This window comes from Schistocerca nitens, chromosome 8 (assembly GCF_023898315.1).
Source record: "Schistocerca nitens isolate TAMUIC-IGC-003100 chromosome 8, iqSchNite1.1, whole genome shotgun sequence".
NCBI classification, from domain to species: Eukaryota; Metazoa; Arthropoda; class Insecta; order Orthoptera; family Acrididae; genus Schistocerca; species Schistocerca nitens.
The window spans coordinates 369,042,051-369,063,947 of NC_064621.1; positions in this window are offsets into that span (position 1 = coordinate 369,042,051).

Genomic DNA, 21,897 nt, shown 5'->3' on the forward strand with positions numbered 1-21,897 from the left:
AGTGTCAATGGGCTGCACCCGACTCGTATGTATTCACTTCGTGGTCTCATCCCGAAGATTGTCTACATGCATCCCTTTTTGGAGGCGCTAAAAGCTCATCTCACTCCTTAGCTGACGGGACATCTCCAAAGCTTGTGTTATTTTTGATCCATAGAGACAGGCAAGGTTAAGATTCGATAGGTAGTAGCGCTACTGATATTGTATGCTGAAGCAGATTAATTTAGTGAGTTAATGGACTGTTCCTTTGGTTCGTGGTAGAATATTATGAATAAAAACTCGTGTGTAATATTTTAAAGTATTTATCACTCGACTGACTGGTTTTTCGCTGTCAGGCCATTATTAGGGGCAAAGGTAAATGCAGTTCTGGCTGTGAATTTCGCGAGACTGTGAAATAGATGCATCGCAAGAGTGTCTCAGCTGGCTGCCAAAGATATCAGTTATTAACATTTTACATAACACTAAAGTGAGAAGAATTATTTCGATAAAAATGTCAAGTAGAGGCTATTTAGCCAGAATAAATTAATGATTGTTTTAATGAACTACGTCACTAATTTTAACTGTTATTCATAGAGGAACATTCAGCTGAACTAAATGCAGCAAACTTTGATAATATTTTTCAAGGCCATGACTAAACAAGATAATGTTGTCTTAAAAAGTACAATATTACAAAGCAGATACTGGAAAGTGAAACGATTGTAATCACACGAAGCAAAATTATGCCGTAAGTGAACGTATAGTAATGAAAATAAGGAGAAACATAGGACATACAAATGGAAGGGATCGTGTAGAAAGTAGCTTGGATGGGTTTACTCGCAGTATCTTTGACTAGAAGTGGTGAGTAAGGGAACTGTGTCTGACCGTTCAGTACAGAGTTTTGACGAAAGCTGTATATTAACTCCGATTATTTCAAAATGGTTCTTCTTCCTCTCTTTGTGGATTTTGTGTAGGACTTCATGTCGCGCCTGGGAACTTGGGTCTACATATCACATGCCCTGTGAAGCTGGTCTCCTTTTCTAACTCTGCAACTTCAGTGGTGTTCCTTGAAGCGGAGTGATATGCCTTGCCCGACTGGTACATACAGAATTTGACACAATTACAAGTGATTTCGTATATTCCACTCTTGCAGGTCACGTTCTTAGCGATCGTCACAGTTAAAAGATGCAACATTAAGTCTCACACAGCATCCACAAAGGAAGGCGGACAAAGTATCTTGAAACAACGAAATCGAGAAACTGATGATTATAAGCCGAAAACTTCGAACTGAATGACTCACCACTTCCTAAAGTTGAAAGGCTAAGCGGTCAGAACCTGATTTTCAAGGATATCAAGCGTTTTGAATGTCTTATTCATTTAAGAAAGCTGCTCGCTTAAACATGTGCATGCACATCTATTTGAAATAGATTTCCAAAGAATCTTCTGATTCGCTAGGTGTTCCATTTACAACAGTCGTAACTGACCTAGTATTTATAACTTATAAAGTAATTCCATGAATTAATATGTTACGCCGTAGTAGCGTAAGCCAACCTTAACCTACAGGGGACAGCAAAGCAATGCGAACACCTGTACTTACTTGGGAATGGTTTATTAATAAGGGGTTCGTCCCCCATTTGCTCGTAATACGGCTGCTATTCTTCTCGAAATACTGGCCTATAATGATTGTATAGTCTCCAGGGGAATGTTATGCCACTCTTCGATCAGAACCTCTTCTAAAAATGGTTCAAATGGCTCTGAGCACTATGGGACTTCTGAGGTCATCAATCCCCTAGAACTTAGAACTACTTAAACCTAACTAACCTAAGGACATCACACACATCCATGCCCGAGGCAGGATTCGAACCTGCTACCGTATCGGTCGCGCGGTTCCAAACTGTAGCGCCTAGAACCGCTCGACAACTCCGGCCGGCAGAACCTCTTCCTAATTCCAATAGTGACGAGGGAGGCGGATATCTGCTCCGGAGTCTGTGCTCCAATACCACCCACAAGAGGCTGTGCTGGCCAGGGAAGATGCTGTAGTTCAGTTGCATGCCCCTCATACAACTATTGTACTGTCCTGGCTGTGTAAATGGGTGCATTATCGTCCTGAAATATGGCATTAGGCTGGGGAACAACATTTGAATATGGGGTGCACCTGATCACCTAAAATGCTCACATAATCGTTGGCTATAACACGGTCTTTGAGAGTAATGATGGGACCAGCAGAATACCATGTATGGCTGCCTCCATCATCACACTTCCACCTCCATGCTTAACCGTTGGAATCAAGCAGTCAGGACTGTAGGCTTCTTCCGGCGTTTTCCTGACATAAACCGGGCCCGATGTTGAAAATAACGAAAACGTTGACCCACCGGACCATATTACGTGTTTCCACTGATCAGCCGTCCAGGAGTTATGCTGCTGACACCGTGTTTTAAGCTTCTTTGCGTTGGTTGTCGTTACTAATGGTTTCGGTATAGCAGCTCGTCCGTGAATATTCGCTTTATGGTGTTCTCGGTGGACGGTGTCGATAGATGTGGGGTCTGGAAGATAGCGATTGAGCTCTGCAGTCACTTTAGTCGGCGTAGTTTTGTGTTGTTTTAATACAATTCGAGTTAGCATACGAAGGTCTCTGTCATTTAGATTTGATTTGCGCCCACTATTACTTTTACACGATGATGTCTTTCAGTGTTTTGTGCAGGCTATCATGACTGTTGAAACAGTTGCTCTTGAAACATTCAATAATTGGCTGTCTTGGTCTCTGATGCTCCAGCTATTCGGCGCCCCATAACCTGCCTACTTTGGAACTCTGACAGATCTTTCATTGCACCTCGACCTCGGCCTCTTATGCCAATTCGAAGTGTGCACTGCTCGTAAACAGCCTGCACTAATGTCTAGTCCATACTGAACATGCACAGTCCAGCACAACACATGCCTTACCTGCATTGTTGACCATCAAACACAACCGTTCCATTACTACCAATGTTCCCATTAGTTTGCCTATCCCCTGTATATACAGTATAACGATGAATACTAGCATGAGAACCTCCCTTCGCTCAAATCACACAGCAACAGCTGACTCCCAACGCCTTGCCCTTCAACTTCAACACATTTTTCGGATGTACATGCGAAAATTATACAGGGAGTTCATTTTAAATGAAAAGACATTGAAATATCTCGAAAACTACTCATCGTATAAAAAAAAATATAATTACAATTTGTTTGTCTCGTAGGAGGACATCCAACAATAACAACTCGACCCGCCACCCCACTTCGTGCGTGGGTGGCAGGGGGAAACTTCGAAATATGCAATGGGAACCCGCGTTTTCTTATTTCAGATTGCGATTCTACTGCAAAATCTACATCCGTTTTGTCTGAAGCATTTTCTTCCTTTTACCACAGATGGCGCTGTAATCGGCCAAATAGATATGGGCACGCAATCGTAATTTACGACGTGCTACATAGTGGTCCTTGAATATCCAATGGCACGTGAGAGCCCACCTCCATGATGCTAGGATACGACAGGTCAGTTTTCATATCTTCTAATTGGAAACTCAATTTGAAACGTTATATTCCTCCGACATATCGAACAGGGCCTACACGAAGCGCCACCGTGGCCGTGTTGCGAACTATGACGTATCACAAAAGACAGTACGCTGCGACCGGAGCTCACATATCGTGCAGTCGTAGAACAGATGTCGGCTCTAAACATTACAACATTTGCGCAGTGTTCATTGCCTGTACACTTTATAATTTGGAGAGCAGATGTGCAAGTGGACGATGAATGTTGCAACCAGAAGAAAAAACTGAAATGATCCTGATATAAGGAGAATGTAGGAGAAATGTTGAGGGTTGCATAGTATTCCGACCATTTTCTAGGAAGCTCGCTCTCGTTCGTCCTTTTACAGGGCTGTGAACGCCTTTGTGTCTGATTACAGCTTACAGACCGGCAACAGGAAGTTAAGGGAACGTGTTACAGGAGAAGCTAACGAAATAGCTGCACTAAAGGCAGTGCACCACAACCCACGGATGAGCGCCCGACAATTACGCAGCGATTTCGGTATGCCCGTGGGTAGTATTGTCAAAATAGAGCATCGTCATAAGTATCATCCATACCACGTGTCACTCTACCAAGAATTTCACCGCGCCGATTTCCATAACCGGGTAGTGTTTTGTGAATGAGCGCGTCAACGAATGCAAACGACGCCATGTTCTTTTTTTTCCAAGGTACTATTTTCCGACGAGACAACATTCACAAACCGTAGTAGCGCTAACCCGTATAACCTGCAATTCTGGAGTGTAAATAGTCTCCTCTCTTTACAGTAAGTTGACCATCAACCTCCTTGGTCGGTTAAAGTGTGGTGTGGTTTCATGGGGAAGAGACTCATGTGTCCGTATGTTATCGAAGGCACGTTGAATGGGCAAATATCGAACGCTTTTGGAACGGGAACTACCGGTACTATTGCAGGATGTTGCCTTGGTCGTTCGACTACGTATGTGGTTTCAGCATATCGATTTCCCAGCACATTACGCCATTGAAGCACGAGAGGTATTAGACCGTGTTTATACTGGTTCGGTAGATCGGCAGAGTTGGCCTTATTAATTGGCCCGGTAGGACGCCGGATTTAACGTCACCGGATTTTTTTCTGTGGAAATATTTAAAAGATAAGGTGTACCAGCAGGTGCTAACAGGCCATGAAGACATGGTCAGCCGCATCAGAAACTCCTGCGCTAACAGTCCCACACATGTGCTTCTGTTCCGTATACGGTCGTTTGAAAAGCGGATCACTAAATGTACTGAAATTGACGGTACTGCATTTGGACACTTACTCTAAATGGAAAAGTTGTGCAGCGTTCGCATCGAGCCATGGTCACAGCGGCGTTTTGAGCAGACCCCGGTTCGATATGTCTGAGGAATACTACGTTGACAATGGGGTTTCCAGTTAAAAGTTATGAAATATTGGCCTGTCTTACCCCCGCAGCACGGAGTGGGGTTCCACTTGCCATTGTACATTCAAGGGCCACTATGTAGCATGTAGTAAATTACGATTGGTACCTATTTCTATTTGTCCGATTACAGCTATCTGTGTCAAAACGTAGAAAAGGCTTCAGACAAAAGGTAAATAGATTTTGCCTTAGAATCTTAAACTGAAATAAGGAAGACGGATTCCTATTGAAGACTTCAATGTTGCTCCCCGCCACCCACGTACGGGGTGGGTTGAGGGGTCGATTGTAGTATCATTAGATGTCCCCATCCCAGACAAACGAATTGGAATTATAGTTTTTTTTTGATAGGGTTTGTAGTTTTCGAGATATTTCAATGTCTTCAGTTAAAATGAACATCCTGCATAACGCACGACACAAATAAAGGATCAGTTATTGGAAACAACGTATTTGTCTCCCATTACGACACAGAAGTTCCAAACCTGAATTAAAGAAACCTCTAGCCTTCCTCTATAATGGTGAAAAACCAGGTCACCCTGCAACGTCACCCTCGGCGCTGCGTTGCTTCAAAAAGCAAGCTGTCTCCATATGCAAAAAAAAGGCCAGAGATCAGAAGTTTATGTGAGCTGTAAGGTGGCTTAATGAAGGTGAGTTAATGATTTCACGTCGGCACCAAAATTCGCTAAAATTCGCTGCTGTGTACGTCTCACACGATGGGAGGTCGTCACCCTCAATTTTACCCTCATTTCACACTTTGTTTTGACGCCTCCGTGATAGAAGTCATAACCAAGACGTCCCGCGTTGCACCACGGTATTCTTATGAGTGGCCGAAGAAAACATTTTAGATGCACAATTTCTTGGAAGTGACACGGAAAGGTAAGTGGCATCAAGGAAACTACCCCTTCCCTTGAGGAGCCGAGGGAGTTGATTCCTACAGATTTCGCAGAGGAAAACGACCGTTCGCCGTGCGATGAGTAACAGTACGACGTTCTCCACATCCTTTGACAGTCCTAATTCCCCCCATGGGCGATTCAATCCGTCCCTAAGGACATTATGGGCCTACGACGACACTGAACGAGATTGTACCCTTTTGGAGTGTAGTGCAACAGCTATGGCGGCGAAAGAGTTCCAGCATCAGAATTCACCATCACTTTGCCAACGGCCTAGTAGAAGAGGACGGAGGAGCAGACTGAGTTTCAGGTCACTCAATTGTCTTTGGGGTTGGAAACTATCCCTAAAGGAACGACGAATCTTTAATGTCAACGGCATGAGGATACGGAATAAAATGGAAACCACTCCATTCATGTTTAAATGAAAGTCAGAAATCTTGTGACGTCAGTAAAATAGTTTTTAAAAAAGGAATGAAGTAAACAATTTGTCGAATATTTACGTGGAACTGAGTTTATCAATTGGCGTCAGCAAAAGAGCTTTTAAACAGTCAAGAAACTAAACAATTTGTCAGAAATTAACAAGTATCCGAAGTCAGCGAAGCTGCGTTTCAATAATCAAAACCCTAACATTTACAAAAATTTTCAATTGGCTCTTAAATACAAAATCTTAAATGACTGCAGCTGATTTGATAACAATTAACAGTAGCCATTCATTCAATACGTCACGTCTGTTGGTGACGTAAGTTCAGAACCAGGAGAAGCTGTAGAGACCCAATTCAGTCCTGCGACAGGCGGGATAACCGGACGGACGTGTTGGGCGGTGTGAAATCGCCTCCCACGTGTGTGCTGGTGGATGGGGCAAGTCCCGTACAACGTGAACTACAGCAGACTAAGAGCAAACCTTAGAAAACTAGCAACATTGCACTGCTTTACAAAGAACTGCAAATATTTCAGTGTATTACCATTTAAGAGCCAAACACAAAGAAAAAAAAACAAGTATCTACCCAATTAGCGAATATGGTGATAAGCAACAAAGCACTTAAGAACGGGGTAGCACTATAAATACAGAACTGAGAAATCCAGTAAGCTTACATGCTCCAAAAATTAATTCACAGACAGTTACTTGTATTAATTATGGAGTAGAAACATTCTTTACACACTGTTTTGAAATAGAAGAAAATTTAAATTCGCTGATTTCCAAAATGTTTTGCAGTAAGACACTAGCCATAAGCAACTAAGCAGGCAGTTCTTAGTAATGCAAACCCACTATTTCAAATAGTTAAGCAATCGGATCTCAGATGTCAGATATGGTTTACCAAGACGCCCGTAACAAATACAGTGGAAAAGTAAATTCTTATTTTAGCAGAATTTACCATGGAAAATCTCAGGATGGGTCAACCAACAATCCCACCAAAGTGTTTTACAAAAACTTAATTTTTATAATGAAAAGGCACTCATTAAATTAGACTAACCCTACTAAAATGTCTTGCAAACGCGTAACTAAAATGTTTACATTGAAAAGACACTCAGATTAAGTTAGACTTCACTGCATTTAAAAGGAAGAACAACACACAGTTCAGCCCTCAACATTGTCCTCCGTGAGCCACTTTAAATATGACCAATTTAAACAGGCAGTTCTCATTAACCTAACACCACTAGCTGTGTAACAGACTGCGCAGCTTCCACAAATTTCACAAGCAGTTGTCACTAACGTCTCTAATGAAACAAAGTTGCTTCAATTAAGGTAAACTTCATTTGTTTCAGGGCGAACACCCATGAACAGCAAGCACAACAGACCTCCTGGAAAGGAGAAATTAGTCACAGCACTACGACTTTAACAAAACAAGAAGTAGAAGCCACAGAAAGAGTCTCGTCAAAATATTTGATGAGTCGGTAGCGAAGTTGCACTCAGTATCTCCACATTCTCGGCACAGGCAAATTTCCAGAGTCCCATCGCCAACCCAGAACACTGTCTTCGCGGGATGAGGTCCGTTTACTATTGGCTCCAGACACCAGACAGAGGAGGTAAACCGGCCTTGCGCCCGTAAGTGCTCCTTCCAACTCAGCCCGCAAATTTTGTCTGTCTTCGTGCTGGTCGAAGTTCCTCACGTGGAGAGCCACCAAGGATCGTGCCCCGCTACCGTTATCTAGTGATCGATTGATCGATGCTAGATGGCACGACTCATGACGATACTGAATAGGTAATTCAGTATGTACAGGCAGATGAAAATTTTAATAATCTTGGGGGATTTTAAAATTGTTGTAGAGGAAGCAACAAAAGAAAGGGTTACGGGAAGACATGAGTTAAGCAGTAGGAATGAGAGAAGATAAACTGAGTTCTGCAATAAAATTGAAATGGTCATAGGAAATACTCTGTTCACGAATCACTTGGAGAAGGCCAAGAGACAAGGGAAGATTCTCGCTGAGAGACATCATGTTCAGACAGATTTTCGAAAATCAGATATTAGATCGTAAGACAGATACAGACTCAGGTCGTAAATTAGTGATGATGAGAGATTGCAGAGCACTCTCACTTCTAATACAGTATTATGCAGTGTAATGTTCTTAGGGAAGTTGATCTTTTGTACCTGGTTGCTACGACTGGATAGGATCTGACTTCATACATCATGATGAAATAGTGGGCAGTAGTTAAGGCTCTGGCTTGTGTGCTATAGTGAAGCAGTATGGTAAGCCTTACCCTCATTCAGAGGAATAGGGTACCGATTTAAACGATTGCAGTAAAAGCGTACGGCAGCTGAGGGCCGACGGGAGCGTTTTGTCTGTGGAACGTGGGAGAAAACATCTGCGGACCGCCGAGTTCTGTGGTCTCACTGTGCAGAGACGGTCGGTCGGCAGCGTCGTCCAAGTAGGCTGACTAGCGCCAAGAAGTCGCCGCTGCAATGGGCAGAGCATTGAAAACTCTCAATAAAGCAGAGGATGGGCCCTTGGTAGGCAGGAAGCCGGTGAGACAACTGTGAGCTTTCTGCGAGTTTCTGTGGGACTGGTCACTAGCACTCAGACGCCCACACTCTGTGAAGGCAAGAAGCTTTTAGCGAGTTTGTGGCTATACAGTTTGAAATGGACGCAATAGGGGAGATAACGAGATTTTTATGTAGGGCTGTGAATGCATCCAGGTCATGTTGTCAGCAAAAGACATGGGGTAAACGCGTGGGAAAGAGGCGGCGAAGCTGAATTACCTAAATGGTAAGACTTATGTCCTTTGCTAGTGTGCCACTTAGAGCCTGTGCAAGTCACCATCTGAACCGTCAGAGGTACTGTTTCCAGCATCATGCACACAACGAATGATGTGTGGGTGTACGCATTTGTTTTTAGTCAGCTGTCCTAACACCTGACATATTCCATCACGCATAGCCATGGTACAGAAATTGGTTTGGCAGACCAGCAAATGGGCACGCCTGCACACTGAAATCCACTGAGGTTTCAGAGGCTCATAGGGAAATACCTTTGTTCCGAATTAGCTGCACGCGAGGCCGCCTTCTTGCATCTTTCAGGCGTGCACCATTAATAACAGATTGCTGTCGTTCATGACTTCAGTTGCCAAACGCATCGTGGTGTTGTAGGGAAGCAGCCTACTCACGCCTTATAAAACTCTCATCAGTCTTTCCATTGTGTGCCAGCCTAGTCCGCTGTAACTAACTCTGACGTCACAGATGTTAGGCAATACTTTAAAAATCAGGTAAATAACCTGAAACGTTTCTAGCATGTCAGGAGTAATACTAAATCAATATGTGTTGAATATTAGTTCAATAATTTTAACCATTTTCGAAATTTTGACGTTTTTCTGTAAAATCATTGGCGCAACAGAAAAGCGCTAGAGACTTAAAAATTTGTATTTAGATTCATTTTGCATAATAATTTAGTAGAAACAGTATTTTGTATCTCACAAATTAAATATTTAGTTGAAATTTATGATTTTCTGGTTTTTGTCTTAAAAATTAAGGAAGCAAGATAGATTAAGTAGGCGAATAAATAAGGCTAGAATGTTTAAATTTAAGTAGAAGGGAGATCCGCTATAATCATAAAGATGTGAGACGTTTCAACTGAATAACTATAAAACTATAGCGATAGCGTATCTCCAAAGGGTAAGTTCAGAGCTCGTCTACTGCGTGTAGTGTAATTGAATTAATTCTCTCGCCCAAAATATTTAACTTAGCCACGTCAGACTTTTATTATGATTACTTACCTGTGTGCTGAATGCACATTTAAATTGAGAGCTTCATCGGTCATCAGCAAAGGAAGCGATGATTTATTCAATAACTTACAGTGGTGCATTATGAGCCCAGCGGCTAGTCGGTAGAGCAATTTTGATCAGGCGTTCCCTTAGCCGTCCGCACCGCGGCTTTATATATAAGAACGCTACACAAGAGAAGAAGGCCCCAGTTCTCTCCAGACGCTGATTAGCGCACCACCGGTGTCGGGAGTCGCGCCGCGTCGGTATCATTGCTATAAACAGCCTCGGCTGCCGTAATAGGTTACTCGGGATACGCGTAACCATGAATTCGTTTTCGAGTGAAGTGTTAATTCTGGGATGACTTTAATGATCTATCTTCAGTTTGCTTATGTCATATTTTCACGTGCCGCCGCGGGACAAACATTCTACCATTATTTAGTGTGGCGTTTGATGAACATTATCATCAAATTATGGCGAGCATTCACTTAAACATTTAATTTGGACAGTTATAGTTGCATCAGCGCATTAGACTCTGAACTGCTCTGTTAGTTGGATTGTGTGGATTCTTTTTGGTCTGTGACTTTCAGAATATAGTGAACATTTTAGACAGAATCGTTTTTGATTATGAATGCCAGACAATCTCCTAATTCCTCGGAGCTATAAGCTGTAGCTATAAATGTATTTCTCAGATGAAGTGGGCACTATTACGGGCTTCACGTTTTGCTAATCACTTTCTGGTTGCCAATAATGTAGTTAGAGAGCCAATGTTGAGAACGGCAAACCACAGCATTAAATAAATAATAGGAACATTTTGTGTAACAATTAATTGCACCCGCCGCCCCACATATGGTTAATTGGCCGGAAAATGCATCTTTTGTACATTACATTCTACATTTTAAATATAACAAAATCATTCCACCCGCCGCCCCACATATGGTGCATCGGCCAGGAAAGAAACAAACTGAGTAAAAGTGAAAGTGATTTTTAAATATTCGGATTCGGGAGTGAAATGCGACACGCAACTGAGTAATAGAACAGTGATAGTGCTACGTTTGTATGTGGACGACGCAATTGGATTAATAACGCATCTGGATTGACGGAGCAGGCACTGAGTCTAGCGGCGCTGCCGGCATCGCGAGAAGCCAGTTTCGCCTCACCACAGTCGTCTGCCGGAGCAACCGGAGCTGCACCTGCAGTTGCGGGCCACACAGTTGCCGTCGAAGTGCCGTCTGCAGTTCAATGCGCCCTGTCGCATCAGTAATCCTGGTACGCCGCGCCGGCAACGCCATACGTCGTACAGAAGGAACTAAGTTAAGTGAAAAGCTGTTGAAATTTTTACTAACCTGCACTAAAAGACTGTCGGCGATGGACCAGCCAGAAGAAGCTGAGGTTAAACTTAAATCAGAACCTATGTCTGTTGAAGGAACTGTAAATCAAGACAATGGTTCAAGTGTAAATATGCATGAAAATATTAATGTTAAAGTGAAATATGAAGTATTGTCTCCTGACAGTAGTGTGAAAAGGGGCAATGATTCTTTAATAGAGACCCCTATAGTAAAGCAGAAATCAGAAATTGTTAATTTATTGGATGATAGTTTACCTGATGAGTTCAAAACGAAACAGTCATCAGAGGTGGTAGAGTTCAAAAAGGATAAGTTAGATATGACTGATCAATCAGAAGTTTCATTTAGTTTTGATGATTCTGGTATTGGAGCTAGTTTTTCGTCATCTGAGTGTGATAAAAAGCCAGCTAGCGAGCAACCCAAAGATACTGAGGCTATTGATTTAAATGTAATATTACAAGCAATAGCTGCCAGTAATGTAATAATGTCAGCCAGTAATGCTAAAATGACAGCTGAATTAAAGAATGAGATTGTGGCCAGCCAAACTAATTTTAATAAACGATTGGAGGTAATGGACAATACGTTCAAGGCTGGTTGCAATAAGCTGAAAGAGGATCTGGACAGTTTGAACTATAAATTTGATTACAATCATGAGGATATTAAGAAAAAGGTTGCTCGACAATTTTCTGAAATGTATAAAACAGTAAAATCCGAAGTTGCTGAGGTTCGCAAAGACTTCCAATTGGAAGATGCGAAGTTAACAGAAAAGATCGAGGTGGAATCTGAACTGTGCTCAGATAGGTTTAAAGATGTTAATATAAAAGTAAACATATGTTAAGCAGAAGTAGATGCAATCAAAACTGATACTACTCATATTGTGCAAAGAGTAGATAATGTTGAAATGAAAGTAGAAAATATTAGTACTAACATTGCTAACCTTGAGAGTAAAGTAGCTACAGTAACTTCTGGTAATGGTAGTATGCAACAAGTTGTAGCTGCAAACGCCGCATTTATCAGATGTCGGCAGTTCTTGCGGTTCGATCCAGATAAAAATATCCACCCGCTAGATTTCTGGAACGATTTTGAAGATGTGATTCCACCAACTTGGTCAGAACTAGATAAAATCTCATTTATTGGAAGCCATTTAGCAGGTGACGCGATGCGTTGGTCAGCTGAAGTTATGTTGAAGTGTGAAACATTAGCGGAATTTAAAACAGCTTTCATTAATGAGTATTGGTCTAGCAATAAGCAAAATGAAGTGTTGAGAGAATGCAGGCAAGGAATCTATTAAAGTGTTTGATAGGTCATGGATCTCACGTTTGTCACATTTAGCCGAAAAGCTAAAACCTGAAATGATAATACTAGGTCTTGAAGCCAAACTGCCATGGTATTGGCAAACTAGAATTATATCTGCCCCTAGAGACAATCTGGATAGTTTCATTGAATATTTGGAACGTGTAGAGCGTGTGGCTGCCAATGAGGAGCAAGCACGTAATAACAGAAATGGTAATAACACTAGTAGTAGTTTTAAGAACGAGCAGAATGGCAATGTAAACATCAGAACAGTAGGTGTTCGCCATCCTAAGAGAGGTAGGAATTGGAGAAATAATTATCAGAACCAACAATGGCATCCAAATGATAGTAATTTGGTTCCGAACAAAATTATGCAGGTAAAATTATGGAAAGAAATGCTGTGCCAGTTAACTATAATGGAAATAAAGGAAACAGTAGTTTGCCTAGGCAGGAAAACTAATTCCCGTCTATGAGGACACTGGTGCTCACCAGGTGGTTACTTTTCGTCAGCAAGTAATTACAGTAATTGGTAAGACAGATCAGAATACTCAGACTGAACATGTGGATGAGGGGTCGGTAGCATCTAAGGATACAGCAGAAATATTAGATCACTCACAGTATTTGATAGATACCGTGTTAGAGATGCTTTCTAAGTGGGAAGAGAAAGAGAACGCGCAGCAGTGTAACGGTAGGGAGGAGCTACAAAATACTGAATTGTCAGGTGAAGAAGCAGAAGAAATTCATGCTTATATTTACGATGAGGATGATGTGCTCTTATCTAAAGTGCCTGTGCAGGATGTTGATACTGCACTAATAGATTTAGTACAGGAGGTAAGTGAGAATGTAGGGGATAGCCTGTTGGGGTCGATGAACCCGGAAGCTGTGACCAATTGTCACTTGAGAAGGAACCCGACGATAATAGTGAAAGTGGTGTAGCTGTAACTAGTGTTATACCCGGTCTGGAGGCGAAGAATCGCTCAGACTACAGTAAATTGGGTCATGTTCAGCAAACTAAATGTAATGAAGTCGTGCGGTGTTTCGATTTGAAATTAATAGACCGACTGGAAAAGGCAGCTGAAAATGTAATTCAGGAAACCCCTACACACTTTGACCTAAATGTAATGAAGACAGATGTCGGTCACTTCCGTTGGAGACAAATCAAAAAGGAACTATTGTATGAGTTTGAGGAACCACCTGTACAAACTAGAATAAGCCACCCTATAATAATAGTGAACATGTTGGGTATCAATGTACGTTGTCTCTTAGACAGTGGAAGTGAGGTGAGTGCGATATCTCAGTCCTTCTTTGATGCATTACCTGGTAAAGACAAGCTTACAGTAATGAGGGTATCAGGACTAAGAATAATTGGTGCTACTGGCAAGGTGTCAAAAACGGTAAAGCAAGAAGCTTTGCTCCCCTTTAACATTAATGGTAAATTAATTGATCATCCATGCTTAATTGTAAACAATCTCAGTATTGAGGTTTTAATTGGCATATATTTCTTGTCAAAATATCAGAGTGTTGTTGACTTTGAAAGAAGCCAGTTAAAATTGGTCTTGCCAATAACCAGAGTGATTACGGTACCTTTCATTGATAAACATGTAGTAACTAATGATGAAACTTGGGAGCTGCCTATACGAGTTCTGAAAAATAGGAGATATTGGGAGGAAGGTGTTAATCTTAGTAAATACCAAGGACCTTTCAGGGTCATAGGAAAACCACATGCCAATGCATATAGGCTAGAGTACCCTAAAAGTAAAAAGCTATTCGGTCTCAGGAACGTGATCGACCTAAAGAAGTTTATAGGTAGTGAATGAATTCTGTAGGGAGGAGGTTGTTCTGTAACCTCTACACAGTGTGGCAGCTGTGCAGTCCCAGCTGTGTGAGATCTGCTTTCCCATTTCCTATTTCACTCTCTCTTCATCTTTTCTATCCACCTAAAATTTCGACCTCTTCTTTCTAACACATTAAATTTTCCGTTATGGTTATCAAGCCAATAATAAACTAATGAATTCTGTAGGGAGGAGGTTGTTCTGTAACCTCTACACAGTGTGGCAGCTGTGCAGTCCCAGCTGTGTGAGATCTTCTTTCACATTTCAGATCTCACTCATTCTTCATCTTTCCTATCTACCAAAGTTTCGACTCCTTCTCTGCAATACTAAAATTTTCCGTCATGGCTATCAAGCCATGAGTTCTGTAACCATTCTATCCACCGATTAGTGGAGAAAATACCTAATGTGACAAACCTAACAGTGACATAAACAACAGAGAAGTATGATGTAATTAAGGTACAAATGTATTTGAGTAACAAGTATGTCTAGAACCCTGCTAATATTATAAGTACAAAGTTGTTGTTTTATTGGAAATGGTCCACCAACAGTAATTTTAAAAAGATATACAACTTCGTGTACAAGCAGGATCTGAAGTGACAGTGAAACCTATTATATGCTGTAGAGTTAACTAATTAATAGTAAAAGAGATTGCTTAGTGTTATGAAAAATATGCAGGTAAGTTGTAAAAATGAACTCACGTTGTGTAGCAAGGAATGGCAGTGTAATAGAATTGAACAGTGTTTGTGGTTGAGACGTGAAGGACACGTCCTTGAAATATTTATAAGGTTGGAGCTGGCCATTATTTGGTGTAGTGTGTGACAGGACACACCTACACGTTTTGAGGTTATGAGTTGGAGGCGTGAATGCGACCATAGGTACCCTTAAGTTAGATGAGACAGAGCAGCTCATGGTGTCCTATAGGTTTAAGGAATTTAGCATTACGCTCGTCCATAATTACTTAATGCACTTTAGTGGTAGGTCGAGAGAGACTACCTGTGGTTTCAGCGTCCGATCGAGTGGAAATGGACTGCCACGTGAGCAAACTGATCAGCTGCAATACACTATACACATGAAATAAATGTGCTATCCTATGCTTTAAATGTTAATAGAGTGAGTGTTAAATAAGTACATACACTAGCAACATAATTGAGTAACATAATGGCAGACGTGAAATATTATTTATAGCTCAGCATAAATACACTTCGATGAAGTAAGTACATAATTGCAGATGTGGAACTGACACAGCAGCAGAGGACCAATAAGTGGATTTAGTAGTCAACTAAACGTAGTGTGTTTTGAACACTCAGAACTGTATTATTACCACAAGTTACTCACATGTACAAAGAAGCTAAGAAGATAACTACTAATCAAATATACTCATACTATCTCTAAGAATAAGGTAATCAAAGATGAGTAAGCTAAGTAAATAAAATACAAATGTATCAAGAATGTACCGAGCATTGGTTCAGTGTTCCGGCCCAGAAATAATAAATTGAAATTAAATAGGATTTATGATTGTATGCCTTGAGCATAAATTTTCTCTAGTATCTGACTAACGGCGTTTTGAGCCATTTGTTTATCGATTTTATAACAATTAAGTAACCGCGAGAGTAAAATTGAAAAAGTTCTGTTAACTTTGTTCCAGCAACATATTGAAAGATAAAATGTATATATCCCAATTTCATTGTGACACACCCTTAGATATTAAGTGAACAGAGTCTGAGGCACTCTTTTTGTTTGTTCTACAGGACAAACCAGATAATGGCAGCCTGGTAGCTGTGTGAAAGTGTGGAGTGACTTGGACACAACTCACAGTGACACCTCCCCTTTCCCCATGTAATTTAGAGTGAACGTGAAGGACGCACACCATAGCAACTTCCCTTCCTCTACCCTTGTGAATCGAAGTGTAGAACGCCAGCCAAAGCGGCTACAACCACATGTGTAAAAATGAAATTGTCATGATTTGTGAAATTTTCTTTCAGGTTCAGAAAAGACTGCTAAGATAAGATCATCTGTTTATGTATCATGAATAACTGTGTTACTTTCTTTGAATTTGTGTATGTAAAAATGTATTTAATGGATTTAAGATTTTCATAATTCTACATATTTAATGTGTTTGTCTGTCTAAGGCAATATGTATGCCAAAGTGTTTCATTAATTTTTCTTAAATTCTGAGGGATAATGTTGCTTAAGAGGCAGTGAAAATGCCAGCAATTTAAATAATTGAAGTAGGTAATCAGTTTTCTTTTAATATTTCTATATGTTTACATTTCAGTTTTAATTTTCATAGGGAGTTAAGCTGTACTCTTGCTTCCCTTTTTGTAATTAATTTTTTTTCTTTTCGTTCATTAACATTCAAAAAAATTTAAGTAGAGGGTGATGTAGGGAAGCAGCCTACTCACACCTTATAAAATTCTCATCAGTTTTTCTACTGTGTGCCAGCCTAGTCCGCTGTAACGAGCTCTGGCGTCATAAATGTTGTGCAATACTTTAAAAATCAAGTAAATAACCTGAAACGTTTCTAGCATGTCAGGAGTAATACTAAATCAATATGTGTTGAACATCAGTTCAATAATTTTAACCATTTTCGAAATTTTGACGTTTTTCTGTAAAAATCATTGGCGCAGCAGAAAAGGGCTAGAGACTTAAAAATTTGTATTTAGATTCCTTTTGCATAATAATTTAGTAGAAACAGTATTTTGTATCTCACAAATTAAATATTTAGTTGAAATTTATGATTTTCTGGTTTTTGTCTTAAAAATTAAGGAAGCAAGATAGATTAAGTAGGCGAATAAATAAGGCTAGAATGTTTAAATTTAAGTAGAAGGGAGATCCGCTATAATCATAAAGATGTGAGACGTTTCAACTGAATAACTATAAAACTATAGCGATAGCGTATCTCCAAAGGGTAAGTTCAGAGCTCGTCTACTGCGTGTAGTGTAATTGAATTAATTCTCTCGCCCAAAATATTTAACTTAGCCACGTCAGACTTTTATTATGATTACTTACCTGTGTGCTGAATGCACATTTAAATTGAGAGCTTCATCGGTCATCAGCAAAGGAAGCGATGATTTATTCAATAACTTACAGTGGTGCATTATGAGCCCAGCGGCTAGTCGGTAGAGCAATTTTGATCAGGCGTTCCCTTAGCCGTCCGCACCGCGGCTTTATATATAAGAACGCTACACAAGAGAAGAAGGCCCCAGTTCTCTCCAGACGCTGATTAGCGCACCACCGGTGTCGGGAGTCGCGCCGCGTCGGTATCATTGCTATAAACAGCCTCGGCTGCCGTAATAGGTTACTCGGGATACGCGTAACCATGAATTCGTTTTCGAGTGAAGTGTTAATTCTGGGATGACTTTAATGATCTATCTTCAGTTTGCTTATGTCATATTTTCACGTGCCGCCGCGGGACAAACATTCTACCATTATTTAGTGTGGCGTTTGATGAACATTATCATCAAATTATGGCGAGCATTCACTTAAACATTTAATTTGGACAGTTATAGTTGCATCAGCGCATTAGACTCTGAACTGCTCTGTTAGTTGGATTGTGTGGATTCTTTTTGGTCTGTGACTTTCAGAATATAGTGAACATTTTAGACAGAATCGTTTTTGATTATGAATGCCAGACAATCTCCTAATTCCTCGGAGCTATAAGCTGTAGCTATAAATGTATTTCTCAGATGAAGTGGGCACTATTACGGGCTTCACGTTTTGCTAATCACTTTCTGGTTGCCAATAATGTAGTTAGAGAGCCAATGTTGAGAACGGCAAACCACAGCATTAAATAAATAATAGGAATATTTTGTATAACAATTAATTGCACCCGCCGCCCCACATATGGTTAATCGGCCGGGAAATGCAGCTTTTCTACATTACAAACCAAACATTTAAATAACAACATTAATTCCTCCCGCCGCCCCACAGTGTGCCGTGCTGAACACCAGGAGCGTAAAGTAATCGCTGCTAAGACGTAGGGCTCCAGTATATGCTACTCAGCACCATGTTCTTTGGAACCATATTTTTCTTTATGGAATAGTTGATTGTGGGGTATTTTTTGTGCCATACCCCGGATTTACGTGTATGAAGTCACATAAACCTATTAGCGTTCTGGTTAGTGTCGTGTGTCGATCTTCAGAAGATCACCTTGTCCACCATAAACTGCATATTAGTGAAAGCATTTGCCAAATAAAAATGTATGTGTGAGCCTTTTTTTGTCTTGTGATGTTGAGAATGAATAAATCTACTGTTATTTAGATCAAAACTCCTGCCTGTGTTCTGATTAACATTACCTTGTCATTTCTTTTAAAGTCCTGATTACAAAAGAAAGTAGGAATCTTGCAATGATGAAAAGTAGACTGAAGCGAATCGTACAGAAGAGTCACCGTGGAAGAAAGTCAGATACAGAGATACTAAGGAATGACGAAACGCGTTTGGCTTTCGCCAAGGATGTTGCTACTGTGATAAGGAATGACACTGTCTTCAGCTGAAGAAAAGTGGATAACATTTAAAAAAGCAGTTATAGATGTCTGACAGTCAGATACAGGTAAAAAAAAATTGTAATTACAATAGGAAGAAAACGTGGCTAACAGAAGAAGTACTTAAATTGATTGACGAGAGATGGTTGCACAGCGTGTTCGGTGAAAAATAGGAACACAGCAATATAAATAACTTAAGAATGAAATGAATAGGAATCGCAGGGCAGGCAAAGTGAAATGATAACAGGAAAGATGTGAAGAGATCGAAAAAGTAATGATCGCTGTGAGGGCTGACTCAGCATAAGGAAAAGTCAAACCACCTTCAGTGAAATTAAAAGCAAGGATCATGACATTAAGAGTGCAATGGGAATTCCACTGTTAAACGCTGAGGAGAGAGTGGATAGGTGGAAGGAGTACATTCAAGACCTCTCTGATGGGAGAGTAGTTGTCTGATGCCCTGATAGAAGAAGCCAGTCGATAAGAAAGACGTAGTGGACTCAGTATTGAATTCAGAATTTAAAAAAGAGTTCTGGAAGACTTGAGATCAAATGAATACCATCGGAATTTCTAAAATCATTGGGAGTAATAGCAACTACACGACTATTCAAGCTGGTATTAGAACCTATGGCACTGGCGACGTACAGTTAGACTTTTGGTTAAAAGTGATGCACACAGTTTCCAAGATTGCAAGAGACAAATGCAATAACTATCGCAAAAGCAGCTCAGCTCTTCGTGTATCCAAGTTGCCAACGAAGGATAATGTACAGAAGAACGGAAAAGAGAACTAAAGATTTGTTAGATGACAATCAATTTGGCTTTAGGAAAGGTAAGGGCACCAGAAAGGCTGTTATGACATCCCACTTGACAGTGTACGCAAAACTGAAGGATTTATCGAGCTACAAAATGCGTTTGACATTATGAAAGATGCAAGATGTTAAAAATCCTCAGACAAATTGGCCTAAGCTACTGGGGAAGACGAGTCATATACAATACGTAGAAGAACCAAGAGGCATGCGCGCAGACTATATGGGTGCGCTGGGGCTCGAGCACCCACATACGTAATCTTGTGAGTATGTCGCACCCACCAAATTTTTAGTTTGATAAAAACAAAAACACAAAGATGACCATCACTTGCCTTTATCAAAATGTCGTGAACTATTAAAACACTGAGGTGACCTCTAAAACATATGTTTGTTTCAGATATCTTTGTGCAAAGGCAACCAAGCAACACATTCCTCCGTTCCTTACCTTTGTTTGGTCAATTCAAAGGCGCCCTCTGAATAACAGTCGCACTATACCATGAATATGTTCGGTTTGCTTACACGTTTTCTTGCAAGTAACTCGTTATAATACGTCCACTCCATTCCCTACAACCTTTTTAAAATATCTGCTTGTCAATATTGATCAATAACAAAGAATACAAGAAAGGCGATTACTACAGACTACCTCAATAGTTAACTTTTTTAAAGATAATAGCGGTGTGGTGTAAGAATTAAGTGAAACTGATTTCACGTAATCTGGACTGTTATCATTTTCTTTGCTGAAACAATGGCTTTGAAGGACGCGGGAGCGTATATTGTAGACTGAAGGGGTGTCACCCCAAAAACCATATGTTTTTCATATTAGGTGCATTGTGCTGCCACCTACTGCCAGATACTCCATGTCAGCGACCTCAGTGGTCATTAGACATCGTGAGAGAGCAGAATGGGGCTCTCGGCGGAACTCACTGACTTCGCACGTGGTCAAGTCATTGGGTATCACCTGTGTCATACGTCTGTAAACATCCCTAGGGCCACTGTTTCCGGTGTGATAGTGAAGTGGAAACGTGAAGGGACACGCACAGCACAATAGCGTACAGGCCGACCTCGTCTGTTCACTGATCGCCGACAGTTGAAGGGGGTCGTGATGTGTAATAGGCAGACATCTATCCAGGCCACCATACACGATTTCCAAACTGCACCACGATCCACTGCAGGTGCTATGACAGTTAGCGAGATGTGAGAACACTTGGATTTCATGTTCGAGCGGCTGCTCATAAGCCACATATCACTCCGTAAATGCTAAACGACGCCTCGCTTGACGTAAGGAGCGTAAACGTTGGACGATTGAACAGTGTGGAGTGACGAATCACGGCACACAATGTGGCGATCCGATGGCAGGGTGTGGGTATGACGAATGCCACGTAAACGTCATCTGCCAGCGTGTGTAGTGCCAACAGTAAAATTAGGAGGCTGTGGTGTTATGGTGTGGTCGTGTTTTTCATGGAGGGGGCTTGCACCTCTTTCTGTTTTGCGTGGCACTATCACAGCACAGGCCTACATTGATGTTTTAAGCCCCTTCTTGCTTCCTGCTGTTGAAGAGCAGTTTGGGGATGGCGATTTTTCAACACGATCGAGCTCCTGTTCAAAAAGGAGTGGTTACATGACAATAACATCCCTGTAATGGACTGGCCTGCATAGAGTCCTGTCCTGAATCCTACAGAACAACTTTCTGATATTTTGGAACGCCGCCTTCATGCCAGACCTCACCGTCCGACATCGGTACCTCTCATCAGCGCAGCACTCCGTGAAGAAAGGATTCCCCAAGAAATCTTCCAGCACCTGGTTGAACGTATGCCTGCGAGAGTGGAAGCTGTCATCAAGGCTAATGGTGGGCCAACACCACATTGAATTCCAGCATTAACGACGGAGGGCGCCACGAACTTGTAAGTAATTTTCAACCAGATGTCCGGATACTTTTGATCACATAGTGTATCTTAATAAAGCAACATTGTCACTTATCCATTAAGGAGTAGTGGTGTAATAAAGGGGAGTCTACTCTAGGTAGCACAACGGTTACACAAGTTTGTAGTGTAAGAAGTGAGTGCAGGTATGAAGTAAAAAGTTATAACAGCAGTCATCAAGGCGAAAAAGGAGATAGTAGCAAAATCGCTATGAACGTACCGGGATG